This window comes from Apium graveolens, chromosome 9 (genome assembly GCF_009905375.1).
Source record: "Apium graveolens cultivar Ventura chromosome 9, ASM990537v1, whole genome shotgun sequence".
Classification (NCBI taxonomy): domain Eukaryota; kingdom Viridiplantae; phylum Streptophyta; class Magnoliopsida; order Apiales; family Apiaceae; genus Apium; species Apium graveolens.
The window spans coordinates 232,123,592-232,136,614 of NC_133655.1; the positions used below are offsets into that span (position 1 = coordinate 232,123,592).

A 13,023-nucleotide genomic window follows, 5' to 3' on the forward strand; every position below is an offset into this window, starting at 1 on the left:
ACTTCCTCTTCCAATTCTCCATTGAGAAAAGCACTTTTCACATCCATTTGAAAGACAGTAAACTTTTTGTGAGCAGCATAAGCCAAAAATATCCTTATGGCTTCTAACCTAGAAACTGGTGCAAATGTTTCATCATAATCAATTCTCTCCTATTGAGAATATCCTTTTGCAACCAGCCTTGCCTTATTCCTTGTAATTATGCCATCACAGTCAGTTTTATTTCTGAATACCCACTTTGTACCAACAACAGATCTATTCTTTGATCTTGGCACTAGGGTCCAGACTTTGTTTCTTTCAAATTCATTTAACTCTTCCTGCATTGCTTGCACCCAATCAGCATCTTGAAGAGCTTCTTCCACTTTCTTTGGCTCAGTCTGAGAGAGAAAAGAATTGTAAAGACATTCGTTTGAAGTACATGTTCTAGTTCTGACACCTGCATCAGGATTTCCAATTATCAAATCAGGTGTATGTGATTTAGTCCACTTCCTTGCAGATGGAAGGTTTTCTCTAGAACTGGATGCTCCCCCATGATCCATGCTGTCTTCATTTTCATTTTCTGATGCTCCCCCTGAAACTATGCTCTCTGAGTTGGATTCTTCAGAATTTAGATTTTCAGAACTATCAGAACTTGGCTTATCAGAACTTGACGGATCAGAACTTGAAGAGCCAGATGTATGTTCTGATGCTTCTTGAGATGTGATATGTTCTTGAGTATGCCCCCTGCATAGGTGCATCTTCCTTTGGCGTAGTCACCACAGTTTCAATAACATCAGTGTTTAATCCATCAGAGTTTACAGTGCAGGACTTAGACTGTCAGGATTTTCAGTATCAGAATTTGAGTCTTCATTTTCAAATCTCAGCTGATCATGATCAATAAAATCTTCAAGACCAGTAATCTTTTTGTTATCAAAAGAGACATTGATAGATTCCACGACCACTCTTGTTCTCAAATTATAGACTCCGAAGGCTTTTGTGGAAAGTGGATATCCAACAAAGATTCCTTCATCAGCTTTTAGATCAAACTTGGATAGCTGTTCAGGATGAGTCTTGAGAACAAAACACTTGCATCCAAATACATGAAAGTACTTCAAATTTGGCTTATTTTTCTTCACCATCTCATATGGTGTTTTTTCTTGCTTGTTAATGAGTGTTGCATTTTGAGTAAAACAAGCAGTCTGCACAGCTTCAGCCCAGAAATAGGTTGGAAGCTTTGCTTCTTCAAGCATTGTACGTGCAGCTTCAATGAGAGTTCTATTCTTCCTTTCAACAACTCCATTTTGCTGTGGAGTTCCAGGAGCAGAAAATTCCTGCTTAATTCCATAGTTTTTGTAGAACTCTTCCATTATCAAATTCTTGAACTCAGTGCCATTATCACTTCTTATGGTTTTCACAGAATCTTTGACCAATTTATCCAGATGTTTGACATGATCAATCAAGATAGATGTAGTTTCACTTTTTGTGTGCAAGAAATACACCCATGTGTATATGGTGAACTCATCCACTATGACCAACGCATATTTCCTCTTTGCAATAGACATGACATTCACTAGACCAAATAGATCAACATGTAGTAGATGATAAGGCTCAAGAATTGATGATTCAGTCTTGCTCTTGAATGAAGATTTTCTTTGTTGGCCTTCTGACAAGAATCACAAAGGCCATCAGGAGCAAATACTGACTTTGGCAGTCCTCTCACAAGATCTTTCTTGACTAGCTCATTTATATTGTTGAAATTTAAATGAGAGAGTTTCTTGTGCCAATTCTAGCTTTCTTCAATTGATGCTCTACTCATCAGACAGATTGCAGAACCATCAGTACTTGTTGAAAGCTTAGCTTCATAAATGTTACCACGCCTGTATCCTTTCAGAACAACTTTGCCTTTAGATTTACTCACAACTTTAGGGCTGTCAAACGGATAATTCGGATACGGATCTGCCTATATCCGGATCCGGATCCGAATCCAAAAATCCGTATCCGTATCCGAATCCGGAAATATTTAAAGAATAATATCCGAATCCGGATCCGACGGATACTATCCGGATACGGATAATATCCGGATCCGAATCTGATTTTCAATCAGATTTTTTTATTTTATATTAAAAATTAAAAAAATTGAAAAAAAATTGAAAAAAATATAGTTAAAAATAAAAATTCATTTTTAAAAATTAAAATAAGTGATAAAATGATTTAATTATATTTTAAATTTTCAAAAATTAATTTTATTTTTCTTTTCAATATAAATGAATTCTTTAAATTGTTGAACTCAAATGATTTTTTCTATATGTCTATAAAATTTGTATAAACATAATATTTAATATATATGTGTGTGTATGTGTGTGTATATTATCGGATACGAATATGCCTATATCCGTATCCGTATCCGCAATCGTCGGATTCAAATACAGATAATATCCGCTTTGTGTCGGATACGGATAATATTCGCTTTATTTCGGATACGAATGCGGATTTTTCGGACGAATATCGGATTTTTCAAATTTTTTTGACAGCCCTACACAACTTCACAGTGTTCTTCAAAGAAATCAACATGATAACCTCTGTCACAGATTTGATTTATACTCAGCAGATTGTGTTTAAGTCCTGAGACCAGAGCTACTTCTTTAATGATGACATTCCCAAGATTGATATTGCCATATCCCAATGTTTTTCCAATGTTGCCATCTCCATAAGAAATACTTGGGCCAGCTTTCTCCACAAAGTCTGATAGCAGGGCCTTATTTCCAGTCATATGTCCTGAACATCCACTGTCCAGAACTAGAATATTTTTCCTGTTGCCCTGCAATCATACTAATGATTAGTTTTAAGGACCCAGACTTGCTTGGATCCTTTGGCCTTATCAAGTTTGTTAACATTTGCAGCGGATTTAGCATCAGAGTTTATGTTAACATTTTTCTTATCAGAACTTACACTATCAGACTTTGAATCAGAATTTACACTAGAAGGAACAATGGAAACTTTCTTCAAAGAAGGTTTTATTTGATAATAATCATAGTACAAACTATGATATTCCTTACAAGTATAAATGGAATGCTATAAACTACCACAATGAAAACAAGGATTTTGTGGTTTATATCTAACAGACCGACTCTTAACTCCTGATTTTGAAGGTAAGGAGTTTATGTTCTTATTCTTCCTGCAAAAAGAAGCCAGATGGTTAGAACTTCCACAGTTATGACACGTTTTCCTAGGAGCATCAGGAACAGGCTTATAATCATTGTTTTTTATTCACACCTTCCTTTCCATTCCTATTTTTCCTAGGTGATTTTACCTTGTTTGCATTCTTAACATCTTTCAGCTTATGCTTAAGCTGCTTCTTAGTCATTAAGCCTATGTTCACTTCAGCTGTCTTTTCCTGTTTTAGTTTGTCAGAAGTTAGTTCCTCTTTAACTTCTGATTTCTCATTATCAGACTTTATAGTTACAAACTTAACAGGTTTTAACTTTGGCTTTTGCTTAACAACAGGCTGAATTTCTACAGTTCCTTTATCATTCTTATCCTCTCCATAACCTAAGCCCTCTTTCCAATTTTCACTACTTAGCAAATTTTGAGTTGTTCTGCCAGAGTTAGTCCAAGTCCTGATAATCTCTCTTTCCTTTTCTAACTCAGTTTTTAGAGATTCATTCATTTTTAGCACTTCATCCCTAACATAAAAAGCATCATCTCTATCCTTCTGAGTTTGATGGAACATAACTAACTCTTTTTCTAAGAAATCATTTCTTTTCTTAAAAACAAGATTTTCAGAAGTTAATCTTTCACATGTTAAAGTTTGATCTCTATAACTAACAAACATGGTTTTAAGATATCTTCTCAACTCATTAATATCATCAGTATGAAAAGCATAAGTAGTCTGAGGTACCTTTATTTCAGCAGCTTCAGAACTGCTCTCAGCACTTTCTTTATCAGCATTTGCCATCAAAACATAGTTCTCCTCACTTTCAGAGTCTGAGGTGTCTGTCCAACTTTTCTTCTTTGAGACAAGAGCCTTGCCTTTGTCACCCTTCACTTTCTTGCAATCAGGAGATATGTGGCCTTTCTCACCACAGTTATAGCATTTGACATTGGTACAATCTCCTCTATCAGACTTTCGTCCTCTGCCCTCAGATCTTCTGAAATTCTTCTTATCAGAACTTGTGCCTTTCCTGGAAAACTTCTTTCCCTTCCTGAACTTCCTGTATGCAATCTTTGTGATCCCTTTCACCATAAGAGCACACAGCTTCATCATCTCCTCATCAGCATCAGTCTCAGGCAAGCTTTAGAATCTGAGTCATCATCACTTTCAGAACTTGATAACTCAGTATCAGACTTTGTGAAAAGAACTTTACCCTTGTCTTTCCTTGAGGTAGCTGCCTTGGGGGATTCTTCTTCAGCCTTAAGAGCAACTGTCCTTGACTTTCCTCCTTTCCTCTTGCTTCTTTGTTCCATCTCAAGTTCATGAGTCTTGAGCATTCCATAAATTTCATCAAGAGTTGTTTTATCAAGATTGTAGTTGTCTCTTATTGTTGTTGCCTTCAAATCCCAGCATTCAGGAAGAGCTAACAGGAATTTAAGGTTTGAATCTTCAAGATCATACTCCTTATCAACCAATGACAAATCATTCAAGAGTTTGACAAATCTATCATATAAATCAGTCAATGACTCATTTGCCTTTGAGTCAAAGTGTTCATACTCTTGAGTGAGTATTGTCTTTCTGTTCTTCTTAATTGTATCAGTTACCTGACACCTTGTTTCCAGAGCATCCCATATCTCCTTAGCAGTCTTGCAGTTAATTACCCTAATTGACATTACATTATCAATGGCACTATGCAGTAAGTGTCGTACCTTAGCATCCTTAGAAATTGATGCGATATCTTCAGCAGTATAATCACTCTTCTCCTTTGGTACGGTCTTTGCTGCTTCACCTGCAACTGCAACAGTGAGCTTGGTTGGTTTGTGAGGCCCTTCCTTGATTCTATCAAGATATTCTGGATCTGTTGCTTCCAGGAACATGGTCATCCTTACCTTCCATATGGGATATTCAGATGGTCTCAGTATGGGAACTCTGATGGTCTCATACCGACTTTGAATTTGTGTCTTTGGTGGTTCTTCAGTTTTGGTAGGCTTAGTTGGAGTTTCTGTGTCAGACATGATTGTGTTTGGATCTTAAACTATATGTGCATTAACAGATCGACTCTGATACCACTTGTTAGGTCACACACACTATAGAGGGGGTGAATACAGTGTAAAGTACAATCAAATCGAACTTTAATATCTCAAGTAATAGAAAACAAACTTTATTGTAACAATAAACTCTGTTACAGTATGGAACTGTTACCTCTCAGTGATGAACAAATATCACGAGAGCTGCTAGGGTTACAATGAATAATCTTATCGATTATGATAACACTTATAGTGTAAACCCTATGTCTGTGTTTATATACTACACAGTTACAAGATAATCGCTAATTTATATGGAATTTAATTCTGCTTCCTAAAATATATCAATCAGATATCTTTTCTTCCAAGTATTCTATTCTTCATAGAATTCATTCTTCATGCATATCTCTTCTTATGTTTATCTCGATCTTCTTTCCTTTAAACATCTACTATCCTTATCTGAACATCCTTCAGCACTTAAGTTCTGATATCCATCTTCTGATGATTATCTCCTGATAATATAAGTACTGATATCCTTAAGTCCTGATTTCCAGTAAGTACTGATTTATCCTGTTTAAGTAAGATCTGAAAACTAAACATAAATTATATTAGCCATGACATTATCAAATATATCTAACAACTTGTTAAATATGTTATATAACTGCCACTATGTTGCTGTAATAGTTAATATTTCCAACATTCTTGAAGAGATAATTAGTTATATATTATTTAGCATAATGGTTAGCGAAATTGAGGTTCCCATAGGTGGTGGTAGTTCTGGTGCATCTGCTGGGGTCATTGATTGGACCACTTATAGTTTTCCCCAAGCCGTTGAATTAACTAGCTTGCCAGAGAAATTCAATGGTGACATCGACTTTTCTCGCTGGCAGAAAAGGATGAAATTGTGGTTGACTATAAGGAGTTTGTGGCTAGTTGTGGAGTATGATAAACCGGTTGTGGATAAGAAAAGACTAACACAGTTATGGCTTTTGTGAAGTGGGTTGAGAAGGATGGGGTTGCTAGGGCGGCCATTTTGGCTGCTCTAACAAACACTTTGTTTGATGTTTATACTTCTGATGTCTACTCCACAAAACTCTTATGGGAGAAGCTGGACCAGACACATAATACCGACTCACAAGGTCTGGAAAAGTATTATGTGGCTAAGTTCCTTGAATTCAAGATGGTGGACAATAAGTCCATGATTAAGTAAGTGCATGAGTTTGAGATGATAGAGCATCTCTCCCTGAAAAGACAGAAATGAGATATCACCTGGACCAACCTTATGCTGGACATCTCGGTCCAAGAATAACACAAGACCAAACAGGGACATGTGATGCCAGTTGAGCACGGTACCTCGAAGGTAAACGTAGCAACTGTAGGACAGAAAAGGAAGGTTGTTGCTAAAAAAAGTAAAAGTAATAAACCTAAAAGTGACAAGGACGAGGCCAAGAAACCAAAGGCAAATAAACTGTGTTAGTCTTGTGGGCAGATTGGGCACTGGAGTAAGGACTGCCCTACAAAAAAAGCGAAGAAAACCGAGTTGGTAGCGCAAACGAATGTTGTGCTTGGAACCGCAAGTGGGCCCGTAGTGAACATGGTGGTGAGGCTACGGCTTCTGAAACTGACATTGACCGGTATGTATCCTACAACCCAATAATATTTTCTACCTATATGTCAAATGAATGGTTGATAGATACTGGAGCTAATGTGCATATTTGTGATGATATTAGTTTATTTATATCTTACCAACGGAGTCATAGCTTGACTGTGAAGATGGGGAATGCTAGTGTTGCTCAAGTACTTGGAGTAGGAAATGTGGATCTGAAGTTCCATTCAGGACGTATACTATCTCTGACTAGAGTGCATCATGTTCCCGACATGCGTAAAAATATAATAAGTGGAAGCTGTTTAGTTTCTAGTGATTTTGAAATTTCTTCCAAGTGTAATAAAGTAGTTCTTATTCATACTGGTACATTTTTTGGCAAGGGTTACTTGTCAAATGATTTATTTGTTATTAATGTTGAACCCATTTTGGGGACTTTGAATAACAATATTATTCCTTCTGTTAACTGTATTGAATCCTCGAATATATTTGGCATGCTAGACTAGGTTACTTAAACATTGGTGTTCTTAAGAATATGATGAACTTAGAGTTGATTCCAAAACATACCATTGAAAAGTATTCTAAATGTCAAGTATGTGTGTCTGCTAAACAAATAAGGAAACTTTTCACAATATTGTTAGGGATTCAGACTTGTTAGATTTAGTACACACTGATATTTGTGAATTTCGTGGTGTGTTGACCAAGGACCAATTTAGATACTTCATTACTTTTATAGATGATAGTAGTAAATATTGTAATGTTTATTTACTTGTACATAACGATGAAGCACTTAGTAAATTCATTATATATAAAACTGAAGTAGAAAAATAAACTAGTAAGGTACTTAAACGATTGAGATCTGATAGAGGTGGTGAGTATACGAGTAACACTTTTAATGAATTTTGTGCAAACAATGGTATAGTTCATGAAGTTACTCCACCATACACACCTGAGTCTAATAGGGTTGCTGAGCGAAAGAACAGAACATCTAAAGATATAATTAATAGTATGCTTATTAACTCTGGGTTGCCTAAATACATGTGGGGAGAGGCTCTAAATACGATGTACCATATTTTAAATAGAGTCCCTCTGAAACACATGGATAAGACACCCTTGGAGTTATGGAAAGGCAAGATGACTAGTCTTACGTATCTTCGTGTGTGGGGGTGCCTTGCTAAGGTGCTTGTTCCTGAATACAAGAGAAAGAAACTAGGTCCAAAAACGGTTGACTATATCTTTCTGGGCTATCTTGAAACCACTACATCTATGATATTTTTGGTATTAAAATCTGGCATAGATGGTATAGTGGCAAACACAATAGTTGAATTTCGAGATGCTACATTCTTTGATGATGTCTACCCTATAAAGACTGGAATACCTGAAATGACTTCTGAGGAAGATCCTAGTCACACATCGAGTTCTATTCCTGATTATGTGGAAAAGATGACAAATATGGGGGCAAAACCTAGTAGTAGCTATATTCCTAAGGAAGTAGAGGAACCAAGGAGAAGTAAGCGTGCGAAGTTAGTTAAGGATTTTGGAGGTGATTATCACTGACAATATGGAGGACGAACCTTTAACTTTCCGACAAGCTATGGATTCTTCGGAGTCTAGGCATTGGAAAGACACTGTGAAGAGTGAAATTGACTCTATTGTTTCTAATGGAACATGGGAGTTGGTTGATCTCCCTCCTGGGTGTTCTAGACTGGTAACTAAGGGTTTTAAGCAGAAGGAAGGAATTGATTACTTTGATACATACTCTCCGGTTGCAAGGATGGTAACAATCCAAATGCTTATAGCATTGGTTTCCGTCCATGGTCTTATCAACCATCAGATGGATGTAAAGACCGTTTTTCTTCATGGTGAACTTGAAGAAGAGATTTATATGAACCAGTCTGAGGGATTTGTTGTATATGGAAATAAAAGAAAGTATGTAAGTTGATCAAGTCCATCTATGGCTTGAAACAAGCTCTCATGGATTAGCATAAAAAGTTTGATGAAACTGTATTGCCATTCAGTTATATGATTAATAAAAGTGACAAGTGTGGATGACATCTTATTGTTTGGAACCAATATAGAGAGTATTAACGAGATAAAAGAATTCTTGAAAAGGCATTTTAAAATGAAGGATATGGGTGAGGCTAGTGTGATTCTTGGAATCAAACTGATTCGGTCGGCTGAGGGAATAACCTTGACTCAATCTCATTATATAGAAAAATCTATACTTGAGAAATATGGTTATTCACAGTGTAGAATCACTAGTACACCCTATGATCCTAAAGTTGCCCTTGTCAAGAATACTTCAGGAGTGCATGTGTCTCAGTTAACGTATTCTAAAATTATTGGGAGCTTGCAGTATCTTGCTAACTGTACTAGACCAGATATTTCATATTATATATCTAAGTAGGCTAGATATACAAGATGTCCAAACAGAACTTATTAGGATGCTCTTGATAGAGTACTTAGATATCTAAAAGGCACAATGTACCTTAGTTTACACTACAGGAGATTTCCTGGTGTGCTTGAAGGGTATAGTGATGCAAGTTGGATAGCTAAGAAGTCTGGTTCCAATGGAGTGACTGGATATGTGTTCACATTGGCAGGTGGAGCAATATCCTGGAAGTCAAGCAAGCATACTATAGTGACTTGTTCTTCATTTGAGGCTGAGTTGAGTGCACTTGTTGCCACGGGGATGGAGGCTGAATGGTTACACAGACTTATGTCTGCGATACCTGTAGTAAGCAGACCGTTTCCTGCTATTGCTATTCATTGTTATAGTCGAACAACTATTGACAAGATTAGCAGTAAAAAGCATAATACTAAAACTAAGAGACACATCCAAGTTAGACTCAAGTCTATAAGAGGTTTAGTGACTGATAGGATTATAGCTATAGAGTTCATAGGAACTCAAAATAATATAGCTGATCATTTGACTAAAGGACTGGAACCTGCAGTGGTCCTCAAGTCAAGGTTGGGGATGGGACTGTCAACCCATCATAATTCATCAACAGTGGGAACCCAATATACATGAGAGGAGATACCTCAAAGTGTATTCAATATGGCTATAACAAGATGTAAGGATGAATTGGTAGTACCTTTGCTACTTAGATGATACTATTGTATCCGAGTCTATCCCCTATAAACCTAGAAGGTACTGACACTGCTAGAAAAGCAAGAGTGTTAAAACTCTAAATGGGATCAAGTCATTTGATGAGATAGAAGCAGTATATCTCCGGAGATGCCCAACTAAGCGAATGTAATTGTGTGGTCGTAATTAGAGGATAGAATTAATCCTTGAAGCATTCGGCGAACAGGATCGAGACAAGACGATTAATGTCTCAAAGCCGTAGATAGGCACCATAGCCATTGACTTGTCGTCATCTATGGAACATGGTTATACTAAACAAATTAAGATTCAAGGTGAAATATTCCATATGAATTTGGTAGCCATTGAAGTAGAGGACTTAGGAGGGTTCAAAACCGGAAGGGTACCGACTCTGAAAAAACAATTCATGATGAAAAACCTAATCGCAATTCTGTATGGATTTGTGAGGGAGTGTTAGAAAAATGGATTTTAGATCATAATTTTTATTATGTTCGTGATGATAATCCTAAAATCTAATGATGGGAAGTTTTTCCATGATATGTGAAATTAACTTTCATGTATAGTTTTAAAAAATTTTCTTTATGTAATCCATAGTGCATTAGAGTTAAAGTTAGCTTGAAAAATATTGAAAAAATGAGAATGGGTTTTATCCCACATTGAAAATAAATAAAGGGGGTGCAGGCTTTATATTGTATCACACATATGGGTAGTGTACAACTACTAAGTACTAAGGTGTCTGATGGTGCATTGTGTTCTTGTGTGTTTCCACGCGCGCACGTGCGCCGCTGCCCCGCCCCGCCACGCACTGGACTGGACTGGGACGAAGGGCAATTTGGGAGAATGTCTCGGTGTCTTGCGTATGTGAGGCGACCGATAAGTGGCATTTATATCCACTTAGAACGCTTCATAAAGGCTCAAATTGGTGTTTTGTACTCAAGTTGTTTGTGTTTTTGATGTATTTTCGTAGTGTTTTGAATGTCAGGGTATATTTGGAAGAAGGAATGGTTATTGCATTGTTCCTATATTAAAAGTGTGTTAGGATGGAGCCTCGGTCGATTGCGTGAAAGAAACCAGCAAGTGAAGTCAAGAAACAGAAAAAAAAAACCAATTTTTCCATAAGCTCAGAGCGGCCGCGCCAGTCTTCAGGGTGGTCGCGCTCGTTTAACAGAAACCCAGGGCGGCCGCACAGGATCTCTGAGCGGCCGCGCTAAGTCGACTTTTCAGAATCATGATTCTAATAGAAGACTGATTTTCTGGACTTCTGCTCTAATTGGGCTGGTATTTAAAAACTCTTAAAAGACATTTTTAAAATATGAGAGCATGCAAAGAGCAGCAAGAAGACCTAATAGCACAAAACAACGAATGAGAATAAGATCTAGTTTTTATTTGTGATTCTTTGCTTAAGTTGTAATCTAGGATGCTTGTTTTCTTTGTTGTTTGAACCTAATACTCTTGTTAACGTACTTTTGACTATTATTCAGTTTATAAAGACTTAGTTTATTTACCATGCTATCATTGGAACCCATGGTGACGATGAGTTCGGTTATGAACTAATCGTTATCGTGGGGTTCTAACGGATTTACTTATGGATTTCTGTAGTTAATATTTTAATACCTAAGTGCGTGGTGATTGTATGATATCCTAGTATTGGTTGTGCGTATTCTTCTTATGAGCGTCGCGAACTTATAAGATAGTTTGTTAATCTATATTGAAGCGACAATGAATATAGAGATTTAGAACTTGCCATGCTAGCATAGGTTTATGTATTTATTATGCATGATTCATAGGTAATTTTAACTATCTTACTTGCCTAATGTAATCACGATAGATAACTTGTTCATTAAACCTTTATGTTGTCAAATTCTATAGACATATAGGGTCTCAACATAATTGGTGTCTATTCAACTTCTATCTCTTTTGTGGATGTTTAGTAGTAGGGTATTCGTACAACGAAAGTTGGCGTTTACTAGTTTCGTGTTATCTGATTAGTTGTCATCACCATTGCATGCCAAGGTTAAGAACAATGAATTTGAATGAAGTATTAAATGAAGTTAGAATCCCATATTTTTCTCATATATTTAAATGAACCTTTTAATCTCTTAGTTAATTGCATGTTAGTTTAATCTTAGTTATAAATATCTCAACTTGTTATTGTCTTAGCATTGAGCGATAGCCATACCATTGTTGCATAAGTGCAGAAACTTAAGTTAACTAAAAGAGTCTATGTGGGAACGAACTAGAAATTATTCTATATTACTTGCGAACGTGTATACTTGCATGTAATTTTAGCGCGTGTTTTCGCCCTAACAAATTTTTGGCGCCGCTGCCGGGGACTCGGTGTTAATTTTTAGTTTATGTGCTTGACATCAATGGTTGTTAAAGTTGACTGACTTAGATATTTTACTTACTTGTTTGCTTTTTTATCTTTCAAGTACTCTAGAGAACGTTTATGCTAACACGTTTCGATCTCACAAGAGAACACTGGATAAAGTGGAGGAAGAAGTTGAAGTAGTTTTTGCAGTAGTTGCGAAAATTGAAGAAGAAATTATTGCAATGGGAGATCAAGCAGCGAATCAGAAGGCTTTGATGGATTACTCTCAACCGAATATCAATGACATTCAATCTAGCATTTTCAGACCAGCCATCGCGACTAATATTTTTATAATCAAGGCGAGCATGATTCAAATTCAACAATGTTTCTGAAGATGCTGTTAAGTTGAGGGTTTTACCATTCTCTCTGAGGGATAAAGCTAAGTGCTGGTTACATTCTCTACCAGCAGGTTCTATCACCATTTGGGAAGATTTTGCTCAGAAGTTTCTTACTAAATTCTTCCCTATGGCGAAGACAGCTGCAACCAGGAACACTCTTACTCAATTTGCGCAGCAATCGAGAGAGTGTTTATGTGAAGCTTGGGAGCATTATAAGGAGATGCTTAGGAAGTGTCCTCATCATGGGATGCCTGACTGGATGATTATCAACTGCTTTTATAATGGTTTGAGAGCACAGTCTAGACCCATGCTCGATACAGCATCAGGTGGAGCCTTATGGGCTAAGAGCTACGATGAAGCTTATGAGTTGATTGAACTGATGACTGCTAATGAATACCAGAACCCAACTCAGAGACTACCTCAAGGAAAGGTAGCATAAATCTGAAGGTGGATG

The 13,023-nt window shown here is 36.8% G+C and overlaps 1 non-coding gene across 1 annotated transcript; it reads right to left on the reverse strand.

Annotated features, from left to right (window-relative positions):
- Positions 1–12,713: 12,713 nt before the first annotated feature.
- Positions 12,714–12,818, reverse strand: LOC141688705 (small nucleolar RNA R71). The gene has a single exon (XR_012562138.1). It is a non-coding gene; the product is annotated as a small nucleolar RNA R71 (small nucleolar RNA).
- Positions 12,819–13,023: the final 205 nt, after the last annotated feature.